This window comes from Aythya ferina (genome assembly GCF_964211825.1).
Source record: "Aythya ferina genome assembly, chromosome: 1".
Lineage (NCBI taxonomy): Eukaryota > Metazoa > Chordata > Aves > Anseriformes > Anatidae > Aythya > Aythya ferina.
The window spans coordinates 120,439,734-120,465,694 of NC_140296.1; the positions used below are offsets into that span (position 1 = coordinate 120,439,734).

The 25,961-nt window shown below is 47.8% G+C and overlaps 1 protein-coding gene and 1 long non-coding RNA gene across 4 annotated transcripts in view; one reads left to right on the forward strand and one right to left on the reverse strand.

Moving 5' to 3' along the window:
• The window catches only part of LSAMP (limbic system associated membrane protein), an 879,058-nt gene that overhangs the window by 30,045 nt on the left and 823,052 nt on the right, over positions 1 to 25,961 (reverse strand). The window lies entirely within an intron of this gene.
• Positions 1,331 to 2,246, forward strand: LOC311430270. Its single transcript, XR_014688652.1, has 2 exons — positions 1,331 to 1,436; positions 2,185 to 2,246. It is a non-coding gene; the product is annotated as an uncharacterized lncRNA (long non-coding RNA).

Sequence of the window (25,961 nt, forward strand, 5' to 3'; positions counted from 1 at the left end):
CAAGTGGTAGCAAAGTGCTGCACATCCTGTAGGCTGTCCAGACCGAAAAGTAAAATCTTCACCATTTCAGACTGAAGTTTGGTGGTGTGACCGCGAGAAGTCAGTCAGCCTGTGGCCGACGTGCTGGGTCAGGGGTTGCTGGCTCTCAGACGAGCTGCTGTATTGTCAGCAGCCCTTTGGGCACCGCGAAGCTGTGAAAAATGTCTTTCTGTCTCTCGGAGCAACCGCCACCCCGAAGTGTCATCGATCAGCTCACGCTACAGTTAAACACATCCAAACGGAGAGAAACAAAGTGCAATTTGATCTGCGAAGACCAATAATCATTACGAATCCTCCCCCTACTGTCCACGCGAGAGGACGCACTGAGGCCGTGCTGCCTCGCTGCAGCAGGTTTGAAAGCAGCCACTTGAGCATCAGCTGGGGCAGGAACCAGGGGAGGGCTGTGGCCGTGCTTTTAATTCACTGCCTGACCCTGGGTGAGGCACTCATTGCTTTCTCCCCCCGTAAACTGCAGCTAATCGCCCCTCTCTGCCATCACCTCCCGGTCAGGGAAGGGCGCTGAGGTTAACGCATGCAAAGCACATTGGAGTCGCTGGATGAAAGGTGCCAGGGAAGCATGAAATATTAGGATTGGTCTATCTATGCTATTCCTTCAGAAAGCAAAGTAGAAAAGGGCTCCTCCTGGAAAGACTATGAACTACTGTGGCAGCACTGTGATGGGAGACCCCCCACTCCTTGTGGGGGGCTGCAGCGTGCAAAGCCCCCAGCCCCAGCTGCGTGCCTGGGTTTGTGTAGAGAAAGCATCCCCCAAGCCTTCAAGGGTAAGAGCCAGATTTTTTTTTTTTTTTAAAAAAAAAAGGCGGCCAGCGCACAAGGGCTCCCTTTCAGGCTCCTAAGAGAGCGGCCAGATTTTCCAGCGAAGCTCTGCCCGGAAGACGATTTCCGCTCAAAGGGTGCCGAGCACTGCTGAAATCCTGCCCACTTCACAGCAGCACTTGCTTGAGGGAGTCCAACCAGGGCCTGGACAACAGGGCTGTCGTCCTGGGCTCTGCAGCACTGAGTGAAAGCAGCAGCTAAGCCCCCTCTCCTATCGAGCCTCCAGAAATGAACCCCACCAGGCAGGCACGCATCCGCTGCAGCGTTATTAGCCAGGTCAGGCTGGCTGCACTCACCAGCTGCATGCATTTGCCTTCTGCATCAGAGATAGGGACTTCAGCAACTTCACAATCTGCTCAGAACTGTCCTTCACACAATTATTTTTGCCTTTTTTTTTTTTTTTTTCCCAGGCAATTTTCGGAACCATTCTAGGGGAAAACCTTCCCCCGTCACGGAGACTCAGCATGTGTACCTATTAAACTCATGCAAAGACGAGCTTTCCCCTTTCTTTCAGCAGGACTAACCAGCAATCCCTTTTCCAACTCCTACCAGCTGTTCAGGTGAGTGGAAATCTCATTGCTACGTCTAAAATTTACAACAGCTTTGATGCAGGCTTTCCCACCCCTTAAGAGGCTGCTGAAAGGCCTTGCTCCGTGGCACCTGTGTATTTTGCAAGGTAATCCACTGGCAAAGCTGGGACGCTGCTCTCAACCCTCTGCCGTGCCCTGGGGCTGATGCTATGGAGAGCCAGGGGAGAGCTCATGGAGAAAAAGAAGGGCAGGGTTTTCACAGGTGCTTTTTATTGGAGTAACTCCTGAATATACTTGGGAATCTTACCTCCTGTAGGAGCAGTGTTAGGTCAGACCTTGTACAGTCATGATAAACCCCTTCCCTAATCTCAGCATGACACAAGGGCCCTCTCAAGGAGATGGTCTTGCCCTGCCCTCCAGCAAAAGAGACTCTGCAGCTTCTCCATACCATCTGTTCCCCCGATTCACCACCCTTACTGCTGGAGCCATTTTCCCTGCAGTCTGACCTGAGTCTCCTTTGCTGCAATTTAAGGCTTTCTTTTTTTTTTTTTTTTCCTTAGCCACTATAGACAAAAAGAACAAATCATTCCCTCCTTCTCTGCAATAGCCTTTTATCAACTTTAAATCACTTATGTTCCTTCCTTAGTTGTTGCCGTTTTTTTTTTTTTTTCCTTTTTTTTTTTTTTTTTTCTTTTGGCTGAATGGTGTCAGGTCTTTCAACCTCTCTTTGTAGGTGAGGTTTTGTAGACCCTTGATCCTTCTTGCTCTTTCCTTTTAGACCTCTCTGACAAGTTCACGTTTTCCTGGAAGTGCAACACCCCGAACTGAACACGGCACTTCAGATGAGGAACTACCACAGCCGAAGGATTGCACCACTTCTGCGCCGGGCTGCTCTTTGTACAGCCAACACAGAGTTTGTGTTTTCACCCTAGCGTGATTCATTTTTGAGTGAGATCTCCTTTAATCCCCAGATCGTCTTCCAATGTACTGTTACCTGCTAATAACTCTCTTTGAAAATGCCACCCCCAATTTGAGCCGGCGGTCAACACTCGCCTCCTTTTACAGCAGCCTGCCCAGTTGGTAGGTCAGCCAGTTGACTGGAAAGTTAATCGGACACTGAGGAAAGGCTCACAGAGAAAAGGTTAAAACATAATTTGCCTCCACTTTGCAAATCATTTGCTCTGCAGTTCTGCCTTGTTTATACACAGGGCTCATTCCAAGTGGGACTTGCTTCTCCTGCAATTTGCCCTTGTCACAAGACTGTCACAGTAATGAAAAGAGGGTTGAGGGTGACTTACCAGCTCTAATGGAGTGGCACCCTCATTAGGGGTGCTGTTAAGTCTGTCTGTCAGAGCACTGCATCAGTGGGGCTCCAGAAAGTATCCTAAAAGGTACACACTTTCCTAAGGGAAGATATTTTTCGGCTCTTCCCTGATAAACACACATCCACTTAAAGGTCTAAACTGTGTCCCATGTCCAGCAGAAGGGCTTTCAGCAGCCACACATGACCCTTCCCAACAGATGATGAGCTGCTGCTTCGCCCTCTGTAGTTCTTTGGATGAGTATCCTTTGGATGAAAGGGAAGGCATCTGTTTTAAAGGGAAACCAAAGATATCAATAGGCCCATTCAGCTCCTCATCGCCCTGCCCCAGGGCTCAGATATGAGCATAACGCTTCAGGGGAAGCCTCTGTGACAGCCCGTCGGTCTCCGGATGAAATAGTGGTAGCTCTGTTCTTGCCCCTGCACCAGAGATCTGTTTCAGCCCTGGCATCACCATTTTCCTACAAAATCCAGACTTGGCTCATTTGCAAGTTGGACCCTTTTGCTTGCAGCCCTGTCCCCCCCGCCCCAAGAGCACATTAAGCATTCCCAACAAAGAGCATTTATATAAGATTGAGGTGTCATAGTACACATCAGAGGGAGAGAAAAGATATATCACGGCGTGTTAGAAAAATGTCAGGTTGTGATATCTTGCACAGAGCTGCGGAGATGTTTTCACTAATTCACCTTGGCAGCCAGATTAGGTGAGTCGTATTAACTCTAACCTCCAAGGCAAAGCAGGGCAGGGGGGAAAGAAACAAAGCTCCAGACGCGGAGTAAATTTACAAACGTTTCCGTGCAGGAGCCAGCTTTGGCAGGAAGCTGATGGTTGTCGCCGCGCAGTTTATCAAAGCGGGGAGGGAGAGGGTTGGGACAATGCTCTCAGGTAGAGATAACAATGAACACACTCTGTTAGGTGAAGAGAGGGACTGCTAGCTGCTGGCAAGCGAGCTGCTTGGTTCCAAATAACATAAGATATTTGCCTAGGGTGCGTTAGCCAGGGGGCAGAATCCTGACCCCGCTGCCCAAACCATCCACGGGCTGTCCTCTGACTGCTCTGTGTGGTTTGGTGCCACCCCATCCCAGTGAGGGGCTGTGCAGGAGTCCCTGCAGGAGAGGGCTCCCCGTGCAGGTGCTGCTCTTTTCCTCCCAGAGCACCCATCCCTCCCTGTGCCTCCAGACAGCTCATTGCGGAGGTGGCTGCCACGTGCCCATCGTCCCCTCCCGTTTGTGCCTCCAATGCTGGGCTCCTCCTCGTGCAGAAATTTCTTTAGTGCCTTTTTGTTTTAATACAGTTGTGCTCTTACACTGAAGCTCAAGCCCACTGAAGCTATCTGCCTGCATTTGGTATGTGGAAGAAAAGATCAGACACCCTGCTTCTGCATTTGTTTCTTCTTCCAAGGCTCTTTGTAGTTGTGAAAAGGGGAGAGCAGAAGGGGCTACGTGTCCTTGTTGGGCCCTCCTCTGCCTAAAACAAGAAGCAAGGGGATAACAAAAGATTGCAAATCAATAAATGCCATTTGAAGTTTTTTTTGTGTGTAGCAACTTCCAATACTGAGTAGAAGTTTTTGTTCTCTCTGCTCTGTCCATTTATTGTTTAAGGTCTTTGCCCTCCCAACTTCCCTCCTTCCCTCTGCACCACACACTCCCTACGAAAAGGCTTCTGAAAGACAAAAAATAGCCATGGGAGCCTTAGACATCATTTTCTTGTTTTACATCTAGCTGAGATTTTTTTTTTTTTTAATTCAAAACTTTGAAGTTTTCATTTATCAGCCTCCATCTCCTCACCCATCACAGATTCCAATGAGCTTGGCAATTTTTCTGTCCCTCAGTTGAAGAAGCTTGTTTATAGCAAAGAGATCAGTGGAGAGCAGCAGATGGTGGATGAGCAAAGGGAGTGCTAGTGCTACAACGCTACAGCAAGGAGGGAAGGTAGAAAAATGAGCACAGTGTGGGATACAGAGACAAATAGATGGAGAAAATGAAAGATAATAGAGAGGGACCGAAGAGAAGGACAGAGGCTGGGGGAGAGAAATGGAAACAAAGTGAGACTCTTCACGGGCTGAGAAAAAGAGAAAATGGTGGTCAGCTATCGACACAGAAATGTGCTGAGCCGAAGAGTGAGAGCAGAAGGTGGAGGAGAGACGGTGGCAAATAGGGAGATGTGCAGGATGGAGAGAGGCACTGGCCTCCCTCGTGCAACGGGAGCCGTGAAATAACCGCTGCCAGAGGGACGCGGGCAGGGGGGTCAGATGTAGCAAAGCAATAATCACTCTGTTTAGGCACCAAGGCACAACAGGGTATTTATTGTGTAAGCTGGCCTCATGCCTCCCATGCCCTTAGGTCTGTAGCTATTGCACATAAACCAAAAAACGAGTGCAGTGCCAGCGAGGGCTCTGGCCCGGCTCCGGCTCCATGAATGCGAATGAGTCAGATCAGGAGGAAACACCCTGGCATGGTTTTCCCTGGCGTTCGTGGGACCTTACTCAGCAGTGATCCCATTTTCTCCTTATGTGCAGAGCTGACTGCCTTCCCTCTCCAGGCACGGGCTGTGCCCCAGGAGCTCAGAAATCCTGCAAGCCTCGTGGGGACGTTCCCCCAAACCCTGCAAATCTAGCATGAGAGTAAAACTCCGGGTGAAAGCAGCCTCTGTCTCCAAATTCCTACTCCCTCTTGTCTAAAGACAAGATGACTTTATGACTTCATGTCAAAGATAATGATACATGTTTTTAATATCCATCTCTCTCTTTTTTTTTTTTTCTTTTCAAAATTACTTACCGAATTGGACCCAAATTTGCTAACGCTCTTTTAAATGAACACAAAACAGCATTTTTTTGATGGCTGAATTGCTCTTGCACAAAACTTGGCTGTGATGCCAATGTGCAAAGTAAATTATCAGCCACGAGGTAAATTAAGTCATCTAATGTCACAGCTACAATATTATGCTCCCTAAATGTTGCACGCTGCCATGTGAGTTATGTAATGGCGGTGCTACCAAACATCACGACCTAACTCCACTGCCAAGAAAATGACACACAAACACGAACAAAACAATAGCTGCACTGCTTCTGCATCCCCAAATTCCTGCCTGCTGCTTTCTGAAGGTTACTTTACAACAACATGGGGTAGACATCATCATCAGCTAGAGGAATCACTGAGATCCTCTGTCACCTGGTTTACTCTCAGTTAGCCTCATGTGCTCCTTTTCCTGTGAGTTCTCCCATCCTGGAGAAAGCACTCATGCTGTCATCATCATGTAGCTTGAAAACCAGTTCTTCCCAAGACCAAAGAAAAGACCTGTCCTGCCAGCAGAGAGCTGGGATGGACTGCAATGTCCCGAGTTTAATTCCACAAATCCTTATGTCAGTCCCAGACCTTGGGGAAAGCTCGTGTGATGATGCGCAGTGGTACTGGCTGTGCCAGTCGGCCAGTGTAAGAACTATAGGGGTGGTCTGTGCTTGGTGGCATCTTTAAATGTCCTTGTTCTGCTCCTTACAAGAGTCGTGTGTCTCCCGCAGAGCAAGACATGCTCAATGCACCATTGTGCAAGAATCAATTGGAGCGCTTTCGGAGGCACCCGTGGAAACGTTCCCATGTTTGTAATTATAATGGGTTTGGTCCCTTGGGTCATATCCATTCACACTTCTTGGGATGAGCGGGTAAGAACGAACCCAGAACTTCAACCTAACGCAAAAATTATAAATATATATATATATGTATACACATAAAACAACACAAAGATTCAATTTAGCCCACAGAATTCCATCCTTTTATGTCTCAAACTCTGAAAAAGGTCTGAAAAAAGACAGACTGCCCCAAATTTACTTGAAATAGGAAGCAGCATTACCTTAGAAGCTGACATGTTACTATGGCTCTTTCTCTGCAAGCCAGAGACAAACATTTCATGGCCGGATCACGCAGCCCTTGAATCCTGCGAGATGGCAATTCCCGTAACTCATCCCTGTTTCCAGTGATGCTACTCTGAGCACTGAGTTCACAACTAAACCCTAAAGACCAGGGATTTCCGTATCAGCTTGGATCTCGCCACTGATCTTTTACACAGCTCTAGTTTTCAACTGAGGAAATGGGGTCAAAGAGTTAAGCCACCCCTCAGCAAGATTTACCCTTTCAAAAACATGTCAGTGTGTTGTGATGGCTGGCGCCAATATTTGTATAGGTGGATTAGCTCCTTGAAAAATCGTTTTGTTTGCTTTCCTGTTGACCACTCTCCCTGCTGCAATGTTTCTCAATTAGATCCAGCACAGAGACTGCCTGACACTGCTAGGTATCGAGGCGAGGCTCGCGGATGTTTTGGGCAGAGTGGGGTGGGCTGGGAGGAAAACTGTCTGGGCTCACGTGCTGCAGGGACTTCTGATCAGCTGGGCTGGCTCCCGTGATGCTGTCAGCTGAGGGATCTGCTGTTGATTCATAGTGATACTGGTCCAGACAAATGACTGCTTCAGTGCAGGATATGTAATTCCTACTCTGTTAGACACTCCCTTGCCTTCCAAAGAATAAGAAGGCTCTCTCTCAAACTTGCAGGGCACTGACTGCGAAGGAGGAAAGCAGCATTTGCCCAGTGACTGATCTTGCAGCTTGTAGAATCGGACAGGGAGGCAAGCAGTGAGCAAACACAGACCCTGCTTTTCTGCTCTTTCAGCTCCCAGACACAGCTCTCGCAGTTGGCAGGGCAGCTGCTGGGCATCAGCACTACTGCGAGTCACGGCTTCCTTCGGGAAAATGGGGAAAGGAGGGTGTTCATCAGAAAAGGAGAAAGCCCAAGATGACGAACAGAAGAACTGGTTTCAAACCAACTCATTTCTGACTTCTTCCATGTCACCATGTAAGTCTATGATGGGGTCAGAGGATAAACCAAAGAGATATTTCATTACCTTTGTCTCAATTTCCTGATGCTTACAGGAAACTTCAAAGCTTTATTCACTGCTGGCATGTGAACATCATGGCAAACCATGCTGATGAAGAAGTGTCTCACCGGGTTTCACCTCTCTGCATCCATTATGGACAGGAATCCACTTCCCTCTCCCTTCCCCTGTCCCCGAACACATTTATCTCCTCTGGGAGCCCAGCCCCTTGCTCTGCCACAAGCCCTTAGCAGGGAGTGCAGCCTACAGGAACCAGAGGCAGCCCGAGGGCACTGACCAAAGGGGGCAGAAAAAGCCATTCATTTTATCTGGAGCACTCCCTGGCTCCTTTCTGCGAATTTCCCGAAGAGGCGGGGGGTTTCATTAGCGTGGCTTTGCAACTGTGCACCAGTGAGAGCTTCACCATAACTAAAGCAGCAGTTGTTCTAATTAAAGCAACGCGGAGCAGGCCACCTTAATCACTGGCATGATTTCATCTTCCTCGAGGAGAGAGGGGAAGAGGGATCACACCTGGGAAGAGAGAGGGAAGACGGGGAAATGTGCTGAGTCCGTTTGCTCCGCGTTCCCCAATTTAGAGCACTGAGGGATGTCTCTCATCTCTGTAAAGATTAATGTAAGCTTCTGATGGCATGTTTTATTAAATGGTTATATAATAATTAATGCTTGAGAGCAGGGCTTGCAAAAGCTTCTAAATGCTTTAACAGGACAAGACCCAGTGGCTTTCGATGGCATTTGTGCTTGCAAGTCACTCAGGTGCACTGGAAAATGTCACCTCTACTCTCTTATTCAAATCAGTGCCTCATTTACTCCATCAGCACGACCTTGCAAGGCTACATGGAAGAAAGCAGGGGCAGGGGTGAGATCGGTGAGAACTCTAGGGAGAGGGTCCGTGTCCCCTCAACCTTGGGTGCCGGGAGGAGGGACCGCCAGCGCACGGCCCAAGGGAAAAATCCATCAGCTGATGAGAAAGTACCCTGACACCAAGGACACCTGAGGAAATAACAGCATGATAATTCCCATCCCGACTCTCCCAAAGCCTGCAGTGGGGAGGCACATCTGTCCCTGAGACGAGGCACGGCGGCAGACCAGGTAGAAATGCTGCTGGCAAGCTAGGAGGCCAGTGGGCCAAAGCTTAATAGGAAAACAGCAGTGATTTGTCTCCACCACTATTTATGTTTCAAGCACATGACAGGCTGTCAGTGGAAGTGAGTGCTGCTAAATTTACTGCTTCTCAGATCGCAGCCACAGTTGCATACTTGACAAGTCACTTCATTTGAAGGGCTAGGTGCTGGGCTGGACCTTCCTCCCCCATGCTCTTCTTCAGGCAGAGCCGCAAACCAGCTGTCTGTGCGCCGAAAAGCCTTCCCCTCGGGGGCTGTATCATCAGGGTGTGAGTTTAGAGAAAGGGGACATTCTGTGCGTATTCACTTTTAACCCTGGTAAGTGCTGGTCTTGTTCTGGGCTGTGGATGTGGGTCGGAGAGGACGCACACCTCGCAGAGCTGAGCTAGTAACAGGTCTGGGCATTAGGAGAAGGTGACAGCGCGGTGAGAGCTGGTGGGCACCAGCTGGGAGCACGGGGGAGAGGTGCCGACCACAGGACACAGATTTCCATCACCTCTCCTTTCCTGCTGTGCCTTCTCCTCTATCAGATTTGCCACTGGAGGCATCTGCAATGGCTTGTGGATACCTTGTCCTGATCTGGGGATGCCGGTCACACAGACCGCAGACAAAGACTGCCTCTTTAGAAACCAACGGGAGGGACACGGGGAGAGGTGGGGTTCGTGAGATCGAGACTGACAAATCGTTTTGGCTACCTTCCGCTCTTTCTTTGGTTCACTGCTTCCCAAACAGACACTTTTATGAGTGCCTCATCCAAGGCTGCTCTAAATTTTTCAGGGAGTGCGTGTGTGTGGGGGAAACACGACAACCGTGCCCTCCCACCTGGCCTCCAAGGACCAGGAATTCATCCACAGTAATCATCCATGCCCCGTGGGCTGAGGTCTCTGACACTTTTACTGGATAACAGCCCCTCTTAATAATCCAGCCACCCAATCGAATTCCTTTTTATCACCTCTCCAATACCAATACTCCATCCGAGCACTCTGTGTAGGCAAGGACTCAATGGAAAAAAAAATAATAATACCCTGAAACTTCTGACCACAAGATTTCAAATTAATAAAAAAAATGATTTTCAAACTCCCTCTCCCCAAACACTTATTTCCTTATTTCTCAGCTACTCTCGAAAGTGCTGTCCTTGTATTTCTAAGTCCGGCATTCCAAGTGGGATGCTGGGTTTGATTAAAACAACTTCCCAGCTTATAGGTTATGTCAATATCCTGGTGGGATTTTATGCCACTAATCTCAGCAGTCTGCAATTTCAGAACGGGTGATGGAGGGGAGGATTTTTAACTACATTAAAATGGTAAATTCACCTACAGACTATTTTTTTTTCCCTCTGGTTTAAGAACAGAAGGTCCTGAGATAATTTTCAGGCAATATGAGGTTACATGTACATGCAAAGAGCAAGAAGGAGAGGGAAGAAAAGAGAAGGAAGGAGAATGGAGAACCGGGGAAGAACTAGCAAGACAAAATAAGAAATAAAAAGGCATAAAGAAGATGGTTTGGGAGACAGAAGACTGCCGGAAAAAGAAATAGATAAGGAAATGAGACAGATTAAAGAGCATGAGGTATAGATTAAAGGTTGATTAAAAAGTGAGGGGTTGCAGAGGGTTAGTCTAGGCAAGGTGAATCACCATGGAAAAGCAGTGAGGGAAGTATCTAGTGTAGGCTGGGAGTACAACATACAGCAGGTTACTGAGCCCTGACTCTTTCAGATGTATTTGAGTAATATTGATCTGTAGCAAACAATTTCGCTGCTCACACGCAACCCAAGGCTGCCAGCAGGGTCACTGAGAGTCTGACACTTACATGGGGTGTATACATCCATTGGACATACAAGTCGGTAGGCAGGTAGATAAGATGTCCCCGTGATCTTTGACAGTGGAGGCTAGGGACAGAGAGGGAAAGTTTGGTGCCAATCCCTGGTTCTTCTGTTCCCTGCTCCTCTTGCAGCTGGAGGCACATGTGGAGAGTCATGGCAGAGAGCTGGAGGAACGAGAGACTGAGACATCTGCCTTGGTGTTTCTTCACTTAAATCACAATCCTTCCTGAGCCCCTGCCAAACAGAAATTGGCTGAAGGCTGACATATAGCCCTCTGAATTTGAGCCTCCTATGGACATTTGCACATGCTGCTCATGCCAGCGGTGTTGTGTTAACTCATAGATCACTTGCCTAATGATTCAGGGATTCGAGCACCTCAACGTGGAGCAGGCAGCGAGTTGGAGGCAGGAGGGCTTGACTCCCCGTCTGTCTTTCTGTTCACTCAGTCATCCACAAGAGTGGATGATTTCTGCAGTAGCCTAAAGGCAAGCCTTGCTCTTTCAATTAAGAGAAAAAGAAAGAGCAAACATTTAAGAGCCCTCAGAGTTAGAGATGGGTTGATGCTGGCAGAGAGCATTCAGAGGAGGGAGATGGCCTCACTTCCATTTCCAGGCAGGAAGCCCAGCCCTCACCTGCACTGTAGCGCCCATCACCAGCCCCATGCAGCCTTAAAAGATGGCATGGGAACAATGCTGGCAATGGGGATGCTCACCTGTAATCCCTCCTCTGCTGTCTGCATGGAGCTGGGAAGGTGCTAACAGCCCTTCCACCCCCAGGACTCGAGGGCAGGCGATAGATTGAATCTCGGCTTAGGCAAGGGCCTTTCTAGGGAATGAGGCTGCAGGATTTCCTACCGAGTTTTCTCAGGAGAAATGCAGTCTAAGTTAGATTCAGACTAATAGCCTAACACTTGTTCCTCTCTAAAAGCAGAAAATGCCCAAGGCGTTTTCCTTGTGCTTGTGCAAAGACACTGATCACAAGCCTGTATACAGCACCACATTCTGGGGCCCTTCTGCGGGGAAAAATCATTAAGCAAAATCACACGCATACACCCAGCAAAAAAGGAAAAAGATGAAAAAAAAAATCTCTGTGTGCAGAGGGAACAGTCACAGCTGTTTCAATTTACGAGACAAGAAATTGTATTTCAAAGAGAATACAGGAGTTTTCCCCTTTGAGAAAGTTATTAACCAGAATTCGCAATAAACCTCCCTCTGTTTATATGGCCCGAAACTGAAGGGCCCTGCTAAAGGTTATACTGAATTCTGCAGGGCTCTGCCCTGCCAAGAAAAACTCACGAGTCTCAGACCTTGCCATCCCAGAGGTCTGCATCATCTCTCCTGCTTTTGACACATCACCCCCCTGCTTCTAGTTTCTCACCCTTTTTTTCCCTCCAGTTCACGTACCTCTTTTTGCCTTATCAGTTCTCCCTCTTACCCTCTCTCCCTCCTCCTCTTGCCCTATTATTCTTTTTCATAACTTCCAACTCTTTTCTTCTTACACTCATATTTCTGTCTACGACCAAAACCCGACTGTAACTCATCTGAGCTACTGCACTGACAAAAAACATTCACAGAGGAATACTGAACGGGAGAAGAGTTCTTGCATTTGCAGCTTTGTTTTGCTTCTATCGTTGCCTGTTATACAGCAAACACATGTGGAGATTGCTCCAAGACAGACAATCCCATCTCACACCACACGGGTGGAAAAGGTTCTTCCACTTCAAAGCTGTAGGGAATTAAACCAGAGAGGGAGAAACAAAACAGAACAACAACAACAAAAAAATCCCCTGCAACTAACGGACTGTGCTACAGCTAAAGAGAAATCACTGGGAGGTGTTGACAGCAAAGAGCATCACCTGCGGAAGAGCAAGACTGCTGGAAATTTCCTTGAAGATGACCTACTGAAGATGTGTTTGATTTGAACCTGTAAGGGTCTGCATCTACTTGTACTTGAGGACCCTGGTGGAAAGCTGAAGGCTAACTAAAAAAATCTTTTGCGCGTACCAGCTTCGATCCTTAGGGTGTTTATCAAGAAGCAGGCAAACAACAGAAGATATAATGGTGGTGTAAAAGAGGTAGTAAAAAGTAGAGAGAGAAGGTAATTCCAGCAATCCCATGCATACTTGCCCTTAAAAATGGAAAATTTAATGTGGAACATACATCCACGGCTCGCGCTCGCTTTTTAACAAGGAAGCAAGTAACTTAAGGAGGTGGTAGGTTATCCCACGAAAGGCAAACAATCAGTCAAGCAGCTATAAAATCAAGGACACCGTCTTCTTCTTAACCCTCTCTCACTGCTGGAGGAAAGACAGTGGCCTGGGTGGACCACTGCCCCTTTTCTGGCAGGGCTGCTCTTGGACACATCCTCCGAGTCCTGCTGCTATCTGCTTCTGTCTGCCAGTGTCTCAGCACACACTTTTATATACACAGCATTGGTGTGTGGTCAATTTTATCTAACAATTTGTATGCAGCAGCCTGGAAACGAAAGTATAACAAGCATTGCAAAGCTGATGTTCCCCTCATTAAAAAGAGAAAAATCCTCCTTCACCACGTATGACCTAGTATCTATATCTCCCTTTTGGACAATATAGACGGTACTGTATATACAATGGAAGCAATAAATAAGCCATTATGTAAAACAAGAAGAGGCTTTCTAATAGGGCAGTGAGTGTTCGACATGCAGTCATCGATTTAAGCATCAGCCAAACAGGTAATGATTAAAAGATGAGAAAATGCCTGGTCTCACTCAAAAGCCCAATCAAGATATTACAAAAACCTTCCAGTTTTTGCACAATAACTCTCTGGATAACTCACACTGGAGGCAGAGGGAGGGGGAAGTGTTTGACCCTGCTGCCCCACACCTGAAGACAGAAGGCTTCAACTGCCAGGGTTTTCAGTCTTGTGCTTTCCCTAGCACAAAAGTCATGTTATAAATTAAGCAAGAGCTTGGGTCTTCTACAGCAAGCAATATTCATGGTCAGTATTCACATGAGCAGAGGCAGGATCTTGTCTAGGATGAGCACAGCAGCAAATGCAGCACCCATTTACTACTAAAAAGCAGCCTTTTTCTCGTTTCCATTGCATGTTCCTACCTCCACTGGTCTAGAAGGCCTCGTTCGTATCCTGAAATACCTACACATGCACATAAACCTCTTTACCCAGTGCCAAACAGGGTTATACTGAATGACTCAGGGTTTTCAGCCACAGGTCGAACAAAAACAAATTGGAAAAAATACAGCACACTGCTGACAGTCTTTAGAGGGAGCCTTGTATGAGCCTGACGTGGAAGTAACTGCACATCTTACTGATTTATACAAAGCTTACTCTCTTTCGATTCATCTGCTTTTAACCAGCTGACTCAACTCTCAGGAGACGCCGTGGTCCTGGGTTCAGCTCCACGCAGCTCTTCCTGCCCGTCTTGTGCTAGTAACCAGCCTTTCTTTTCCAATACCCTCAGTATGAATAAGAATACCTCTGCAGGGAAAAATCATCTTCCTCTGCAATCCCCAGGTTAATACTGACGTGGCATCAATATCCTGCTGCAATCTCTTCCCTTTAATTAAGCTCTACCCCTTCCTTTTATGCCCCTTCTCCTTAAGTCGTTCAATCTTCCTCCTCTCTCTGCCCTGCTTCAACCTTCCCCGTGGGTTTTTATTTTCTTTCCCTTTCCTTCTCTCCTGGAAACTTGCCAGCGGTACAGCAGAAGGGAGCACACCGAGAAAGGTTAGGCAAACACAACATTATTACCAGAATCAGCAACATATTGCTCATTAAACATTTAAAATCAACAGTTGCTGGCTGGATCTGCCAATACGGTGAGAAATGCCAGTTTTAGCTCAAGGTGCCTCTTGTTTCCAAAATGGCTTTATTTGTGGCGGGGGAGCTGGTGGCCGCGAGAACAAAACCTTACCTCCAGCGGCCAACAACACCCAAGCTACAGGCGGCACCGCGGGAAGTTCCCCAGCGAGCACCAATCGCTTCTGCCTCCCCATCGCCCCCGCCGCTTTCCAGAAACAAATGGATGTGTAAGAGCACAGAAATGTGTTTGCAGGAGATAAATTATTTATCTGAAATTTACTGTTGTGAAGTCAGCGTAATTCTCAAATCCGCAGACATATTTTATGCGCTGATAGGACGTTTCAAACAGGGGCACTTGGACTCGTTTCTTCCCTCCTCCTACAAGTATTAACACAATAATGCCTCACCTGGAAAAGAAAAGAGCTGGCGCTGGAGCTAGAAAGGCAAGAGGATAATACGGTTGTAGTTTGGTATTGTGTCCCAGTGAAATTCTGTTTCTTGATAAACAAGACAGCATAAATTCCTTCCTCCCTCCCTCCAACTTCTGTGATGTTCATCTTTATCTTTTCTCCCTCGTTTGCAATGCCGATGCATTCGGTAGCGGGAAAAGACGCGCTTTATATCGTACCAGGTACAAACAGCACTACTGAGGGCAAATCCTGTGGAGTGTGAGCCCTCCGGCTCTGCTTCTGCCTGTGCTCTTGCTCCACAGCAGCCCTTGCCTTTCTGAAGCCCCTCTGAGACAGGTTGCTCCCACTCCCAGGCACCAACCCACATGCCTGCTGCTCTATGGGCACTCTGCTTTCTTCTGCTGCCATTCTGGGTCATCTCTGCATCAGCCAGGGCTTGCCAAATGACACGTTCTTTCAGAAATCCACTGGGTAGAGCACAGCGTATCTAAAAGTGACACTGACAACCTTGCAAATGTGAGCAGGCATTCAGACTAATATCGCTTCTTCCCATAAAATACTTTTGGGGGAATTTTTTGCAAATTATTTTAAATGGAACAGAGCTTGGTCTTGGTATGAAGACTTTTGAACTTCTCTGATGTATACATCTCTCGTCCTCTGCTAAGGCAGGTGTAATGAGGTCAATAATAAACCCCACAGTTCACATAGAAGATAATCAGTCCAACATTTCTGCAAGCCCTTGTGTCTAGCAAGCAGCAGCGAGTCCCGCAGATGCTCACAGCTACCCTTCAGTTCAAGTCAGTCAGAATGGCAGTGAATACGACCCAGCCACTTCTTCCCCTTTGCTCTGCACAGGTGTACTTAAACAAGTGTATGCTCAAAGAGAAGCCAATGGCTTGCTCAAGGCTCTAGCAAATCCAAAAGACAGCAGCAAAGACTGTGATTTGCCAGGCTATAAGTGAGCGTTTTTTTGAGAAATCAGATGGAACATTTCCAACAACCCCAGAGTTCCTGCAGAGAAGTCCCAAAAGCTCCTCATTTTAACAATAACTCCGTAAGTGGATGCACTCCCCCACCTGCCACTTAAGAAGCCTAATCACATACCAGATCCTCCATTAGAATTGGCCACCACACAGCAAAGGAAAAGCTGGCAGCCGTTTTCACTGAAACATAGCCTAAGCATCTTGAAATGCTGCCACTAGAGTTTTCAGAGGGAAAAGAAAAAAATAAGAGTCCTTTTGATTTAAAAGCAGTCTCTCTCCTCCTTGCATCTGGCATGCCTTTTGTTTGTTAATCCAAATAAACACCTGACCTATGGTCAGATAAAACAGGCTGGATTTTCACTGATAGGAGCAAATCTTCACTGCGGCTGTGAGTGGCTATTTTCGTGTGCTGTTTGATATTCAACAGGAAAGATGAAGCCTGTCTTCCCACCCTTCCCGAGCTAATTACTGCCATCGATGGGACTGCAGGACCCTGTTCAAGTCAGCCCAGAAGACCATACTCTTACACTTACATTCTGTGACAGCAACCGATGGTGAAAAATTGCTGCTGCGTTCATCCAGATGTTAGTCAGCCGCTGGAGATCTCAGACCACAGCCCTGATATGGCAGCTGGTGCAGTGCTGTGGATCCAGACAGACCCAAGCCACCCTTGGCAAGTGGTCCTCCAAGAGAGGGGACAGCTGTGGCCCACCCACTCATCTTAAAGTGAATGTAAATGAAAGTGTCAACGTTGACCCAGCAAAGGGAGTGGCAATAGGTCACACTCCAGCTTTCTGAGCCAAAACTGGATCAGAAGAGCCCTCTTACTTCGTCAGAAGCACCATAACAGACAAGTCAAACAATGCAGCAAGAGGATTTGCCAACCAGGCAATGAATGACCTGACTGACCAACAACTGTAAAGAAATAGCAGCAAGCATGCATCTCCTGGGTTTGAAAAAAGCACAACTTGAAAACAAACAAAAAAACAACAAGCCACCAAACCCACAACCTCAAAGAAGCTCAAACCCTCCTGTAATGAGCTCAAGGTAATCTGAGCTCTCTGTATGGCAGATAATTCAAATGGAAATAAAGCAAGGCTCTGTGAATTTCGAAGAGTGGTGCTGAGGACCAAAGAAAGAGTGGCCTCACAAAACCTTTGCTAGAAAGCCAGCAGTGGTGAAATGGCTTGCTCAAATTGCAATATAGTTGTAGCTTCAGGCAGTCCAGTGGTTTAATTATATAATTGTGTCAAATCAGTGGAAACGAGTGCCCAATAATCTGGCCCTTTATTAGGCCAGGAAGCTCCCTGAGCCCTAGAGGGTTCCAGCAGCAGGGCAGACCCTTGTGCTCCAAAGTGGTGTTGTGCTGCTGAGCAGTTTTAGGGTGAGGAACATCTCCTACTCCTCTCCTTACAGGGTTCCTTGAGGGCTTGATCCTTCTATCCACAGGTCTCGGTGGATGCTTTCTTTATCTGAACGAGTTGCAATAGTTATGAAGGGATAACTTTTTCTCATCTAGTGAAGCTGATGCTACCCACCCGCACTTCAGCATCCCTGTATCATTTCCTGAGCGCTGTATTTCTGTCAGTAGAGGCAGATGCACGGCGGCGTTAAACAAAATGAAAATAAGCCAGCCGTTTGCACCTCTGTAACAGGGTCAATTTTAAAATTACACCTTTGGTTAAATGGGTGCAACTTCCTCGTGTAGCCAAGCCCCGAGCTCCCTTTTTAAGAATAGGTAGTACACCAAAAGCTATTTTCTTATGAGAAACCCCAGAAATAAGTTTCAGGCCTCAGAGAGAAGGATTAATTTGCTAGTAATGAAAGTGACACACAGGGAAAATGTAAAATCAATCTTGTGTTTAAAGGCAGAACAACACTGGCTCCGCTTCCATTTTTTTTTCTCCTCTCTCTCTCACTTTCCTCCTCTCTCCCCACAGTGAGCTTGTTACCACCGAGCATACATTATGCACATTACCCACAAGGCTCCGCTCGGTTTAAATTAAAAAAAGAAACAGCGTTTTTAATCAATCTATTTGCACTCTTCTGTCACAACTCACAAAAGCACTTTGATTTCTTTTCATTGCTCTCAAGAGAGCCCAACGCGGACGACTAAAGAAACCACTGCAAACTAATAATAATAATAGTAATAGTAGAAATAATAATAATAATGACCCCCCTGAAAAAAAGAAACGGGAAGGAGAGGCACAAGCAGTTAGCCAGTCCTTGAGAAAAACACAGACTACATTGGAAAATAACAGGTCAAACTTAACCAAACCTGGGTCATCTGCCTTGTTCTGACCTTGGTCATCCCTCGCTCTCACCACCAACAGCTAAGATCAAGTGCAAAATAACAGAGGGACTTTTTATCCTTTAAAAATAGGCTTGCCTGTCTGCACCTATTCTCCAATTCCTGGCAACTCTGGTACGTTCACATTTGGAAACGAAGTTGCTCCCAGAAATTCAGCCCTTATATTGGGTTTCATATACTCTGCGTTTCAGATCCAAACTTAAAAATAGCACAGAAATGTTTAGCTGCTTTGCCCATATTGAATCGCAGCCATGATTAATTTTACCATTCAGATCGAGCGGGTGCTAATTCCTTCCTTCGTTCTCAAGTGAGGCAGCAGAAGGGAAAACAGACCATAACTTAACATGACCATATAATGCTGAGAACTGCTGCTCAGCTTTCTAACTATAAACAATTCTACAAAGGGAAAACCTTTTCCTCTCTCTTTCTCCCACAGCTGAAAAGTAGAATAATCTACCCAATGAGTAACCTTGACACAGGACCAGGATCTCCCCACTGCTGCACCCCTAGCAGGATGCCTGCAGAAAATGGTTCCTTGCCGTAGATGCTTTTCTGCCTCCTCCACCGCCCCAGGGCTGCACCCCATGTCCACACCTGAAACATCTCTCATGATCTACATACCGATCTGGAGCAGCTACCACTAGATGCCACATGCTTCATGCTTCCAGACTTAAATATCCTCCAGGTCTCCTGAGTTTTAGACTCCTGGACTTACTGTTCTGTCAGTAAAGATCCTGCCAGTGTGGTGATACGTCTTTCTGCTCCAGCCCAGATACATAACTTGTCCCTTTCGGCCATCTCAAAGACATATACGGTACATTAATGCTAAATTATATTCACAGTTCAAACTGTGAAAAAGATTTACTATTCAAAGAAGTAAAGCCAGGGACCATATCCAAGATACAAATCTAGATGCTAGTTTAAAGCTGAAACATGCAAGTATTTTGGGTTGCCAACACCTTAGGGTTTGGTTTATACTTATCTGTAACCAAAATACTGCCACTTTCCCCTGCAGCTTTAAAAATGGAAGAGAGAAAGAGAAGATACTGGTTATCTTCCTAATTGCTTCTGTGTAGCAGTCATCTGCATAGGAAATAATGCTGGGATTTGCCATGGGCTTTAAGAGAATTAGATGCTCTCTATGCACAGAAAGTCACCGGCTCTGGATGGCTAACTCCATTAGGCTATTTGGAAAATCCCAGCTAAGTAGCAACTCTCTGCAGCGCTGGGGAAAGGAAATGAGAAAGAGCATGATGGCTTAATGGTACCCTTAAAAATAGCGACTGCCCTCAATATTTGCAGCTACCCTTTGAACTCCAGCAAGCACCATTTCTGAAGCAGCATGGGAATGGACAGGCTGGGTGGGTGCAACACATATAGGCAAATTGAAGGCCATTCTTGCTGTCAGTGTGGCCTTAGAGGGCACAAACACACAATTTCTGGCAGAAGAGAAAGCTGGGCCTGGGCATGGATGAGCAGGCAGGGCTGTGGTGTTTTCCAGCCAAAGGAGCAGAAGGCACCATGCTGCAGCGCTCTCCTGGTGAAGAGCCCTAGAGAGAAGGACTCCCTGTAGGTAATCAGGAAAAGCATCAGCCTCACCATGTTCGGAGCACGCTGTAAGTGATCTCTTTGCATCACCTCTTCTCACCTAACACAGATAAATCACCAGGCATGCTCTTGGGAAAAGGCAGCTGTCAGCCAGCATAAGGGAAGTGGGGGAACCAAGGGTCTGGGGTCATCGTTAAGGGCTTTTGAACACCAAAAACTGTGTACAGTCAATGGGTGGTAAGCCTGGACCACAGGAAGGTCTAAATCATAGAAATTTGCCAATGGTGGGGGACATTATCAGATAAAATAATGACATGGGCACATTCATGGTCTTCCAGGTGGCTGTAACTCCACCGAGAAGTAATAGGTTTTGGAGGTTGGGTCCTTGAGCCAGAGGGTCCAGACTGGCCTACCACTGTGTCTGTGTTACCGAGACTGGAGTGCAAAAGGAGCAGATTTACAGAGCAAAATGGCATTAGAGATCACAGGGAATTTACTTAGGGCTAGCTGGGGACCATGGGACAGGTCCCACGGACCAAACACTATCAATGGCTGGCACCTCCTAGTTAGGCTTCATCTGGAAGGAAGACAGGACGTGTCCAGAGACCATCCTGCTGTAGGAACCAAAGCATCGTATGCAGAGATGCCTCCAAAGCACGGCCAGGACTCCAACTCAAATGCTGATGTGCTAACGAAGACATGCTCCATACCAGATGTTGCACTGTACTTCATAAGCGGTACGTTTCAACATATAAAACGTGATTCAAAATCAATTCCCTTTGTAATTATTTACGCCCAGGGTGGAGAGTTCATGCGAGCTTGTCAATACTTCACTGCACCAAGTGCAAAAAGAAGCCTTACCACCTCTACTTATGTGCATTAAAATCGGATCAGTTCCCAAGATCCTGACTTTCTTCTGATTCTAGATATCCTCAGTATGACCTCACTCACTGATTCACACTTAATATGTCTAGTACAATCCAGTCACTGCCGTTAAAATCTATTTAATATGAATAAATATTGAGCTTCGTGGCTCCATTTGTCTGAGATCTGCATGTACAAAAATTCGCCAGAGCAAAGATTCCCATCATCCTCTGTCTCAGGATCTTCATTCCCTCTCTTAAAATCCTGATTATAGACAAAGGACTGGCTGTAAAAGTCAGAGAGATGGGGGAATAAATTCCCTGTGTGATTCACTAATTTTTCACGGCAAAATAGGCTTTTCCCAAATGACAGAAACACTGGAGGGTCAGCAGAGAAAATTCCCTCTGTCTCATCTGCCATTCCCAGCAAAAAAAAGAATAAAAAATCTGCCATTGGGAACAGGGATATTTCTGCTGATAATGCTCAAAGTGAAAGAAAATCTCATTCGCCTTTTGTTGAATAGGCAATTGTTTACACCTGTAAGGTAAGAAGATGAGACTCAAAAACACAGATAAATGCTGCTGTGAAAGTGTGCATTCATATGGGCCTGAGTAAAACAGGGTTTTACTGATAGAAATCGGTCCAGCTCCTATTAGAAATTTCTTATAAAACAGAAATCTCTGTGGGAGACAGAACTCCCACCTCCTAAGCAAGCTCACCTTGTCAGCATCTTGCTACAGTGCAGGACAACCCCAGGACCCTGCTTCAGCAGCTCTATCTTCCCCAGCACGCACAACGGGGTCTGGAGGCAGTTGGGAGTTTGCCTGCTCTCCTAGGAGCAGCGAGTAGCCTGGATGCTGCTCTCATCTGGCTCCTGGAAGCTTTGGAAGAAAGGCATCAGCAGCAAAAGTGCTCTGGCTGTCTCCTCAAGATTTTTGAACAGCAGGGAGTTCAAACAGACTGCTCAAGTCTGAGGTATCTAAAGTGTCAGGGTTGAACAAGGGAAGGAGAAGAAATGCTCTTTAGTGCATGGACATGTGAAGACTTTTGAAATCTACACAGTATTTTCTCCCCTGCTGGGTTTCATTTCCCAGTGAAGGGCTATCATTATATATATATAAATACCAGCTCACATTTTCACCCATCATTCACATTTCTCAATTCCCATGCCTAGTGCACAAATGCCTTCTGGTGGGACATTACCCTCTGGAAGTTTTGCTATCTGATCACCATCATAAACAGACCCAGAGCGTGCTGCTGACAGATGATGCACAGAATGGGCAAAAGCCTTCCCCGGTGTTACTCTTAACCTCTGCTACACCTCCATCAATGCAGCGCAGCTGACGGAGCCCTTGCCAACATGCTCAGGAAGGGCAGCCAAGACCTGGGCTTAGGGACAGGAGCCAAAATCTGGGGAGTTTCAGCGTGGGGCTGTCTGCTGCTCCTGAGCTGTCTATGTACGTACACATGCGTGCATACGTGTTTCTGCGTGCAATTGAATACTTAGTGAGGAATGTGACCTTTTCTTTTTTTTTTTCTTCTCTGCTCAGAACAACTAAACTAGTTAGATTTGCTTATCTTCTGCATTTCTTCTGGGTTTCCTTACTTTGTTAAGTCCACAGGGGAGCATCCAGAGGTGCAGAGCACAGCGAAGACCATGGCACTGGGCTGAGTACCTTGGGCAGCCACTACATTGTGCACAATATGCCTTGGTCTTAAGTTGTGTCTGCCTCAGTTATCTCATCCCTGAGCCTCTTACAGCTCTGACAGTTCTTTTTCTGTTTACTCCTTGCTCCTAAAGCAGTGGCTTTCACTCCCAGCACCCTTGTTCCCTGAGCTCCCCACTCCCAGCTCTGCTAGTCACCCTAGCAAGCCTTAAGGAAACTGCAAATGGAGAAAACCCTGGTTTTCTTTTAGATTTTTTCCTTTTCTTTTCCAGGATCCTTTCTTGGATGTGTGGCTAACTGCCTGGAGCAACCCTACCTCCTCTACAGCAGCACACCGCACTGCCCACCGTTATTCGCAGGGGATGGAAGCAGGACGGGTCAAATGCAGAGGGAAGAAAGCAAAGGGAGAGAAATGAAAAAGAGTCAGCAAATGATTACAAATCACTGGGTGCCAGCAGACAGGAGGGGAGGGAAGAGCAGGGAAGGCTCTGAGAGACGTGTTTAACCCTCAGCGCATCGCAGTTACCATGAGACTGGGATCAGCAGAGCAGGGGGGTGCTCCCCCCAAGGAATGAGCCCTGGCGAGATGCTGGGGCAGGGGAGCAGAGCCCCTCTGAAGAGGTTGCTGCCACTGTTTTTGGCACCCTAGTCAGAAAAGAAAACCACCAGCTGGGATGGAGGCGGGGGGGCTGCTTCTGTCTCCTTCTTGCCTCGCTGATGAGAGGCTGCAGTGCAGCACTGTGGGAGGCTCTCGCTCCTGGGGCTGTGTGTCCCTGTGCTGGGGGGTGACAGCTGCACCCTGGGGGCACGGGAAGCTCTGTGCTGGGTTCCCCCATGCTGGCATCTGCATCCAGCAGCCCTGGGGAGGAGGGAAACGTCCACAGCACAGCAGGGCCGGTGAAGCTGTGCAATGTGTGGAGAGGAGGCTGAAGAAATGGCTCCCTCTGTAGCGCCAGGCAGCCAGCTGATGGCCTGACAGGGGCCACCATCACAAGCAAGACACACGGGGCAGCAATTCTGTATGCCAAGCAGGGTGACAGTCTGACATTGCCTCCATTTTAAAGGTGCTGTGTGGGGCGGGATGGCTCACCGCACATCCAGCCAGCCAGGCAGCCTCCCAGGTCTCAGCATCCCTCTGACCCTGGGGGCTGCACTCAGAGCATCTTTGTCCCTGTCTTTCCCAAGGTGGGACATGCTTTCAGGCCAGGAGACAGGCCAGGAAGGGGGCTCACGCTCTCACACTCCCCACAAGGTGTTCACAGTCCCCACAGCCACAATCACACCCCTGCAAGGCCGCCAGGAACCTGGCTTCATTGTCCCTGCAGGGCACGCGGCCTGCTCCGCGCCTCACCTGGTGCTCCGGCCTCCCCCCAGCCCGGGGCTGAGAGGGGCTCCTGCCGAAAATATCTAGGACACAGCAGGGGGCTGACAGGCAGGTGGAAGAAGAAACAGATGTGGAGTCGATGTGGTGCGAGGACTGTGTTTGACCTGCAATATAGCTAACATCAAAATCAATCTACCCGCTGGAGCTGCTCCTCCACCCCTTCCCTACCTCCCCCCTCAGCCGCCTACAACAGCACATTATTCCTTCCTCCCTCCGCCAGCCTCAGCCGCCTGTCTTTTAGCTGTGTCTATTTACCCGTCCTCCTTCTTCCTCACCTGCATCTCTCTCCCCCTCCATCTTTTTATTGTATCTTTCTTTCCTCGCCGTGTCTGATAGTTTCTTTATTATATTTCTTCCACCCCCCTCTGCCCTCAGCTCTCAGATGCTTTTGCCGACCCCCTCTTCCTTCACCACACTGGTCCAGTCGTCCATGCCGGGTAAATACCCATCCATCCCTCCATCCTTTGGCTGTGGCATATCTATTTATTCATCTCCTATATACCTACTACCTGCATTTTTGTTGGCTCGCTTCTGCCTCCCTCTCCTCATCATTATGAGGATATAATGAGCTGGTTGGTCTGTTTTACTGGCTGAGGGGAGGAGGGGAGAGAAGGGAAGGGCATGTGGGAGTAGCAAGCCAGGTGCTCCGGATCGTTTGCCTGGGAAGTTCTCTCATCTTTCTTCCTTGCCCACTGTGGCCTCATTTGTCTAAAGATGCGGCTGCTTTTACTGTATATTATTAAAAAGCCTAAGAAAGCAATCATCCTGCTGAAGAGGAGGCAAGAGAAGCCATTAGGAACACAAGGGCTCTCTGCTAATCATTACCTGAGACTTGCCCAGGGCTGACAGCTTGGAAGCAGGTTTATGATTGTCTCCCATGGCCCTCCGTGTCTTACAGGGGGATTTTTCAAATGCTTCCCTGGTTCTAGACATTTGGAAGAAAACAAAACGGTACGCCAAGGTTTGGAGTAGGACATTAAAAAAAATAAATAAAAATAAAGAGTTCTGGGTTGGTGAGAAATCCCCCACTACCTCTTCCAGCCTCGTGGTCCCACTGCATCAGTCAATGGTTTATTAGTGCTGCCATCTGCTCGCCATTCTTGTGGCCTCAGACCCTCTCCCACGTGTCAGCACCACCGCCTCCTCCTGCTCCGTCACAGATGTTGCCCCTGATCCCGTTATCCTTTTCCTTCACCCTGTTAGGGCTTCACTGCCTTCCTAACGCCCTTCCCATGCCGCATTCCCAAAGTGATGTCACGGCAGTCACCCAGAGCCCCCTTCCAGCTCACCTGTGCCATCTGTGCTCTGACAGTCTCCTTTAACCTGCTGCAAGCACTACTGAGCACCTGCCAAGGGGAACAGCGAACAGCACACCTCCACAGTCACTGGCAGCTCGGTGGTTAACTTGAAGTTGACCAGGCAAAAACTTAAGACGTTAAGCAAAATATTTTTTATTCCCTCCCCTTAAAATTGGCCTGAAATATCATGACAAGCATTATTTATCTTATTAAGTACACTACATTAACCTTGCAAATATGCTAATGCACAAAAGGCGCTGCCTTAGCAGCTTTTTAGAATAGGAAATTAACCATGTTCATCAGAAAGCTTTTAATTATTATTATTTCTTAAATGCTGGCATAATGCAACAGTGCTCCTTCTGCCAGCAGCGGCAAGAAAAGGATGCGGGACATATGCCACCTTCCTCAGAGATGCCCCTACAGAGGCAGCACGCATCTTCCTACCTGAGCTGTGCACTGAGGAGCTCCTCTGTCCCTCAGGAGGCAAAGGCAGCACAAGAAAGAAATATCCTGAAGATCAGGCTGGCAGAGGGAAGCTCAGCACCCTCACTGGGGCATTGCTCCAGCACTTAAGAGGATGCAGATGGAGGGGCTGCATGCTGGAGAAGGGCTGTGGGCAGCAGAGGGAATGGGCCACATCCTCTTCCCACGGTGAGCTTCTAGCAGCTCCTGGAGCACCTGGTGCAAGCCCTGATCCTGGACAGTGCAAAAAGCCTGACAGGCAGCTCAGCTGGAGATGGCTTTGGACAATAATGCACTTGGCGTGATTCACAGCCCTTCCCTAGGACTTGTCCTCCTCATGGTGCTACTGGTTTCCTTCTCCATGGTGACAAACGTGCTGTGTACCTTGCTGCCTGCACCTCCACCCTGGCAAGAAGCAACTAAAACAATGCTTTCAAGCAAGGCTGGAAAAAGATACTCCCATCAGCAGGAAAGCTGTGATTGCCCCAGCTCATCCTGCTCAGGGCCTGCTCCAGACTGACTTGCCACATCGGCTGGTTGTGCCTCCCCTCATACAGCCTTTTGCTGGGTAAGAGCTGTGTCCTCCACCCAGGCATCCCTTTTTTAATGGGTTCCCAGTGGTTCTGCATCCCTTATCTCCCTATGTCTTGCTTCTCCCTGCTCACGGGGCAAGCTCAGCTCAGC